The sequence below is a fragment of the Salvelinus alpinus genome, chromosome 20 (genome assembly GCF_045679555.1).
Source record: "Salvelinus alpinus chromosome 20, SLU_Salpinus.1, whole genome shotgun sequence".
In the NCBI taxonomy this organism is placed as follows: Eukaryota; Metazoa; Chordata; class Actinopteri; order Salmoniformes; family Salmonidae; genus Salvelinus; species Salvelinus alpinus.
Genome location: NC_092105.1, coordinates 14,162,608 through 14,170,107, shown reverse-complemented (window position 1 = coordinate 14,170,107; position 7,500 = coordinate 14,162,608). Strand labels below are relative to the sequence as shown.

Here is a 7,500-nt window from a genome sequence, read left to right as displayed (position 1 = left end):
CGAGGCTCAGCCATTGCACTCCGGCTGTGCTGACCCCTGCGAATTTCTCAAATGTGGAAATCTCGATTGCATAATTTATGGTAGTGGGGGACTGCGTCCGCGCTCTCCCCTGATGTCTTGTGTAATGACAACCTGTTGCTTGGCGCCAGGCTTCAGGATGACTTGACTCAATTGCCCGTGCTTATGGAGATCTTTGAAGTCAGTCGTGAAAGACACTTTGTGGACCAATTGAAAGGTGGAAACATTTGTTTGTAGCAAAACGTTGTTGACATTTTGTGGAAACATCATGTTGCGAAATGCAGCACGGTATTTATGCCACGCTGCTACTTCAATCAAGAGATAGTTGAGAAGCCGCTCTAACCCCACCGGTCATGACGTGTCATACGCCCATGCGCTTCCAATATGAAATTGTCCATACATGCGCTCCTCCGTAGCACAGAACAATGCAATAGGTTTTCAACATTCAGAGCTTTTGTGTATTTATTCTGGCTAGTAGGATAGCTGCATGGGAAACTGTTGCTAATGATGTATTTGTCCGTTTTTGTCCCACAAGGCTGAAATATGTGCCCTCGCTTTGAAATGTTAGCAAGGTTGTTTTGTATTTCATCCAACTATCTGTGCTAAAAAGTGATGGCTACAGTATATGTAATTTCTTCCACTTTCTGAGTGACCCAAAGTTCAAGCTGCTTATCTAATTGGTGAAAATGTCTGTTTATCAGACTCACTTTGACTTTATGTGGTGTACCAAGAGTTGTTCCTTCGCTTACGGCCATACCAGCCTGAATACGCCCGATCTCGTCTGATCTCGGAAGCTAAGCAGGGTCGGGCCTGGTTAGTACTTGGATGGGAGACCGCCTGGGAATACCAGGTGCTGTAAGCATTTTGTCCACTAGGGTGTCTGTCCTCTTGCATTATTTCATCAGCGTCACTGCCTTGTAGTAAGCATTTGATGCTGAATTGACTAAATGCAGCTTCTATGGGCTAGTCTCCCATGCCCTTTTAATACAATCAAAGTTCCTTGTGCTGTCAGGGAGCAACTGCCTTTTATTTATAAGACAAATAAGAATATTGTTACTGAATGCAGCTTGTGTGTGCTTTGTGCTCCCTCGCCCTGTTCAAATGATCAAAGGGAAATAATGCTGGTGAGGAGTGGAACTGGACTGCTGTCTGGTGGCCCTGTGTTTTCCATGGTGGAATTACAACCCTTCTTTTACGGCGTAAATCAAAAGTACAAGAGAATGTGAGATGTTATCGATAATAAATCAATTGGTTTCATGCATTTGTCTGTGTGTGTGTGTGTGTGTGTGTGTGTTTGTGTGTGTCTGAATGTGATTGTATTTCCTCATATCGCATACATTTGTGATATAAGACAGGTTAAGATATTAAAAAGCTATTGGTGATTTTTTTACAGTGTTGCATGATGGGAATCTAGTGGTTCACTGATATAATCGAGTAAACAAAATAAACTACTTTTTCACCACTCTGTCTGCAAGTGCATTCCTAAACGGCATTTAACGCAGGTCGATGTGATGTGGTATTATCAGAACACAAAGTGGTTACCTTCAGCCGAAAAGGTTGTCACTGGAGACACTTGCCCTCCACCGATGTGCGTAACTCATACTTACCTGGCAAGGGAGATACCGTGATCAAGAAGGCGGTTCACCCAGGGCGAGGCTCAGCCATTGCACTCCGGCTGTGCTGACCCCTGCGAATTTCTCAAATGTGGAAATCTCGATTGCATAATTTATGGTAGTGGGGGACTGCGTCCGCGCTCTCCCCTGATGTCTTGTGTAATGACAACCTGTTGCTTGGCGCCAGGCTTCAGGATGACTTGACTCAATTGCCCGTGCTTATGGAGATCTTTGAAGTCAGTCGTGAAAGACACTTTGTGGACCAATTGAAAGGTGGAAACATTTGTTTGTAGCAAAACGTTGTTGACATTTTGTGGAAACATCATGTTGCGAAATGCAGCACGGTATTTATGCCACGCTGCTACTTCAATCAAGAGATAGTTGAGAAGCCGCTCTAACCCCACCGGTCATGACGTGTCATACGCCCATGCGCTTCCAATATGAAATTGTCCATACATGCGCTCCTCCGTAGCACAGAACAATGCAATAGGTTTTCAACATTCAGAGCTTTTGTGTATTTATTCTGGCTAGTAGGATAGCTGCATGGGAAACTGTTGCTAATGATGTATTTGTCCGTTTTTGTCCCACAAGGCTGAAATATGTGCCCTCGCTTTGAAATGTTAGCAAGGTTGTTTTGTATTTCATCCAACTATCTGTGCTAAAAAGTGATGGCTACAGTATATGTAATTTCTTCCACTTTCTGAGTGACCCAAAGTTCAAGCTGCTTATCTAATTGGTGAAAATGTCTGTTTATCAGACTCACTTTGACTTTATGTGGTGTACCAAGAGTTGTTCCTTCGCTTACGGCCATACCAGCCTGAATGCGCATTTCCTGATTGGAGAAGTGACGACAGGTGCGAGTGTCTGAGCTGTGAGTGAGTGTTTGCTGGAGAGTGTTTGCTCGAGAGCTATTTTTGTTAATTAAGTGGTTTTTGCAATATAATTTATTATTTTCTTCAGTTGAATAGTTTAAAGTTTGGTTAGTCTTCCCCCTTGCAGTTTTTCTGCTTGGGGGAGAGTTTTTTTGGATTCATTTTTTACTATGACGGACAACATGGAAAAGACAAACGGAATGGACAAAGACAACGAAAAAGCGCAACGGAAGAAAAAGGAAGATAAAGAAGGGATGAAATATGGAAAAGAATATACGGTGGCAATTGAGTTGGAAGGAGAAGACAAAGTGACGACAATGGAACTACTAAGAGCAATTAAGGAGGTGTGTGGAGAGGTGGTGGGATGCCGAATGAAAGGAGAAAAGAAGTACGAAATTACAATGAGAAATGAAAAAGGAAAAGAACGGTTAATGGATGGATTGCGAATAAAGGACACAAAGATTCTGGCGAGAGATATTAATGTGAAGGAATTGGTGGTGTCTTTTATGAATCTCCCAGTTTACGTAGAAGATGGTGTGATACTGGGCAAGCTGAGTAGCTGGGGAGTGGCGGCCGTCTCGGAGATAAGAAGGAGAGTTTGGCCAGGAACGGAGGTGGTTGATGGGACACGTTTCTGCAAAGTCAAGTTTACAGAAAAAGTGACATCATTACCTTATTCTACAAGAATTGAGACGTTGGAAGGAGCGGAATATTTCAGAGTCATTCATGACAAACAGGTCAGAGTGTGTCGGTTGTGCATTCAACCCGGGCACATAGTGAAAGACTGCCCGGAATTTAAGTGTTTTAAGTGTGGCAATCAAGGACACTATGCGAGAGAATGTGATGGAGAGAAGGAAAGGAATTTTTGTGGTGGATGTAGAAAGAGATTGGCGGAGTGCAACTGTGGAGAGGATCGGGCTGAAGAGGGGAGTCAAACAATACTAGAGGAAGCAGTAGTATTGTCGCAAGAAGGAGAAGAAGATGGAGGAGAAGACGTGGTGGAAGGTGGAGAGACGGAGGAAGGAAGAAGGAAGAAGGACCAGAAGATAAATGAAATTGGGAGCAGTATGGACTCGGAAATAAGAAGAGGGAGGTTTCAGGAGGAGGGGGGGAGTGGACTGGGGGGAAGCACGGGGGACTCACAGGTTTTGGGGGAAAGCACAGCACTATCAATTACCTCGGGGGGTGAAGAAATGGAGAGGGTTTTGGGTTTGAGGACAATAACGGAGGCGGAGATGAGCACGGGGAGCACAAAGGCGACTGTACATGAGATGGAGACAAGCACGGGGAGCACAGCGATGACGGTGGCAGAAACAGAGATGAATATGGGGAGCACAACGGAGGTGGATGCCAAGAGTGGGTGTTGGCTGGATAGCATGGACTTGGAGGAGATATCGGACACAGATGATGGGGAAAAGATGGAAAGAACGAGGGAAGGATACAGGAAGAGGAAAGCGGTGGGAAGAGGGGGAGAGAAAGGGTGGAAGAAGAAAGAAACTGGATAAGAGGTAAAGGATAATGGAATTATATTTTATTATTTTATTATTTATTAGAATGGTTAATATAATGTCGATAAATGCTAATGGTTTGAGAACAATGGGAAAATTTAATAGAATAGTACAAATGAAGAATTCAGATATTTTATGTATTCAAGAAACACACTGGGATAATGTATGTGTTTTAGAAGTAAAAAAAATATGGAGGGATTTTATTTATGTAAACAATGGCAGAGGGAATTCAAGTGGGGTTGCAATTTTATTAAGGAAGGATGTAGTGGAAAATGTGAAGAAGATATATAATGATAATAATGGGAGGATTTTAATATTGGATTTTGAATATATGAATAGGGTTTTTAGGATTATAAATATTTATGCGCCGAATAATGAGATAGAGCGGAGGGATTTATTTTTAGAATTAGGGAAATGGTGCAGGGGTAATTGTATTTTAGTTGGGGATTTTAATGTTAAAATGAATAGATTAGATATGGCAAGGGGAGCTATTTTTAGAAGTGACGTATCTAGGGGGGTTTTAAGGAAGATAATGTTGGAAAACAATTTGATTGATATATGGAGGGATGAGAATCCGAACAAGAGAGAATTTTCTAGAAGGCAGGTGGTTTTAGGGGAGTTGAAACAGACACGGATAGATCTGGTTTTAGTAAATGAAGGGTTAAGGAATTTTATGAAGGATATTAAGTATATTTTTACAACTTTTAGTGATCATGCTGGGTTAACATTTTCGGTGGGGTTAGATAGGGAGGGGAAAGGGGGGGGAGTGTGGTGTATGAATGCAAGGTATCTAGGTGATGAGGAATATGGATTACAACTTAAATCTTTGATAGAACATGAAATGGAGGATAAGCAAAAAGGGAATGATAAGTGCCAGTGGTGGGAAAATGTTAAGAAAAAAATAAAAGATTTTAGTATTAGATATGCAAGGAAGAAGAGGAGTAGGATGACAAGAGAAGAAAATAATTTAAGAGCAAAATTGAATGAAGAAATGAGGAAATGTGATATTGATCCTATTTATAATATTGAAAGGTTTTTAGATTTAAAGGCACAATTGAGCAAATGTGAAATAGATAAATGTAAGGGGGCATCTATTAGAAGTAGGGCAAAGTATGTTTTAGAAGGGGAAAAATGTACGTCTTTTTTTCTTGGTTTAGAGAAAACTAAACAGACGAAATCATATATTAGTGAGATAGAAAATGTAAAGGGTGAAGTGGTAAATGATTATGTTGAGATATTAGAAACTGTACAGAATTTTTATAAGGATTTATTTAAGAAAGGGGAGGTGGATGAAGAGTGTGTAAAGGAGATTTTAGGTAGTGTGGATGTGCAAATTGGTGTTGAGGATAAGCAAATATGTGATAGGAAGATAACAGTGGATGAAGTGAAAGATGCAATTAAGGGATTACAAATAAATAAAAGTCCTGGAGTAGATGGACTAATTGCAGAGTTTTACAAAATGTATGAAAGTTTTTTAGCACCAATTTTAATAGAAGTGTATCAATACATGGAAGATAATAATACTGTTTCAGACTCCATGGTGACAGGACTGATATCGGTTTTATATAAAAATAAGGGGAGCAAAATGAAATTAGAAAATTATAGGCCAATTAGTTTATTAAACTCAGATTACAAGATTTTAGCTAAGATATTGGCGAATAGGATGAAGATGGTTTTAAATGATATTATAGCACCTACACAAAATTATAGTGTGCCTGGAAGAGACATAGCTGATACCATCATTACACTTAGAGATGTGATAAATAAAATGAATAGCGATAAGAGAGGGGGAATTGTTTTAAGTATAGATTTTAATAAAGCTTTTGACAGGGTGGAACATGATTTTATGTTTAGGGTACTGGAAAAATATGGGTTTGGAAATAGAATAATAGGATGGATAAAATTATTATATAGAAAGGCAAAAAGTAGGGTAAAATGTAATGGGGTTTTAACAGATTCTTTTATTCTTGAGAGATCAGTGAGACAGGGGTGCCCTTTATCAGCATTATTGTATGTTTTATCGGTAGAACCCTTAGCGGCATACCTTAAAAAAGATCATTTTATAAATTGTGTAGAGACTCCGCAAGGAGGTTTTAGTTTAATTCATCAATATGCAGACGATACCACAATAACAGTTAGAGATGAGGGAAGTGTTAAAAGGGTGATGGAGTGTTTTAAAGTATATGAGAAAGCCTCAGGAGCAAAAGTGAATATGGAGAAGTCAGTAATAATGTACGTTGGAAAGATTAATGAGGAGATTTTTCCTTTTAAAATGGTAAATGATTATTTTAAGGTGTTAGGTGTGTTTTTAGGGGTGAAGGAACAGGAAGCTAGGGATATGACATGGAGTGGAGTTATAAACAAAGTTAGGAAGGTGGTAAATATGTGGAGGGGGAGGTCTTTGAAATTAAAAGGGAAAGTAATTGTCATAAATTCATTGTTGATGTCAATTTTTATTTATGTAATGAATGTTATGGATATGCCAGAATGGGTTTTATCTGAAATGAATAAAATTGTAGTTGATTTTTTATGGGAAGGGAAGGGGGTGAAAATAGCTTTTAAAACTTTGATTGCAGGTTATGAGGAGGGGGGTTTGAAGTTGGTGGATTTAAATGTGAGGAAAACAGCAATTAGAGTCAAAATGGTACGTAAATATTTATATGGGGAATTAGATTATGGATGGAAAAGATTTTTTAAGGAGTATTTGCAGGAGGTTGGGAGGATGGGGGACAATGGTTTATTGATGTGTATGAAAAAGGAAATGTTAGGTAATATACCTTTGTTTTATAGAGAAGTGTTTGAGGCTTGGGGGGAGTTTTTACCAAAGATTTATTATGAGTGTACCATTTTAGACAATATTTTAAATCAGCCAATTTTTTTAAATCCCAAGATACAGTATAATAATAAGATGTTGTTTTGTAAATATTTTATGAGGGCTGGGATGAGACAGATTGGGGACATCTTATATGAGGTCATTCCGGGGTTCCTTCCATGTCAGGCAATATTTGATAATGTGGTTGAAGAAAATGATGAAATAAGTAGAACTACTGTGGAGAACATGTATAAGAGAATATTAGGATGTCTTCCTGTGGAATGGGGTGTTTTAATAAATAAAGAGGTGGCTACAAGAGCTAGGGGTTTACCGGTTTTATATTATGAAAGTAATGGGAAGAAGTATGATTTGTCAGGTTTGAAAGTTAAAAAGGTATATGAAAAATGTATTTTAAGAGAGATAAAAACTCCTGCTTCGGAAAAAGTGTGGTCTAGGGTGTTTGCAAATATAGATGTGAAATCAATATGGAAGAATGTAAATGTAAAATATAATTCTATAGAATGTGAAGACAATGATTTTAAATTGAAACATAATAGGATTTTTACGAACGTGGTTTTACATCAAATAAATAGAGATATTAAAAGAGAATGTGATATTTGTGATACGGGGGTGGAGAATTTTATGCACTTTTTTGTTGAATGTAGTAGATTAGAAGA

General features: G+C 38.9%; 3 non-coding genes across 3 annotated transcripts in view; all 3 read left to right on the top strand.

The window, feature by feature from the left end:
• LOC139547373 (U1 spliceosomal RNA) overlaps nt 1-112 on the top strand; it is a 164-nt gene extending 52 nt beyond the window's left edge. The window contains exon 1 of the small nuclear RNA XR_011669452.1: nt 1-112. This exon is cut by the window's left edge and continues 52 nt beyond it. This is a non-coding gene — a small nuclear RNA (U1 spliceosomal RNA).
• A 649-nt stretch (nt 113-761) lies between these two features.
• LOC139547445 (5S ribosomal RNA) lies at nt 762-880 on the top strand. Its single transcript, XR_011669515.1, has one exon. It is a non-coding gene; the product is annotated as a 5S ribosomal RNA (ribosomal RNA).
• A 737-nt stretch (nt 881-1,617) lies between these two features.
• Nucleotides 1,618-1,781, top strand: LOC139547372 (U1 spliceosomal RNA). Its single transcript, XR_011669451.1, has one exon. It is a non-coding gene; the product is annotated as a U1 spliceosomal RNA (small nuclear RNA).
• The last annotated feature ends 5,719 nt before the right edge of the window (nt 1,782-7,500 follow it).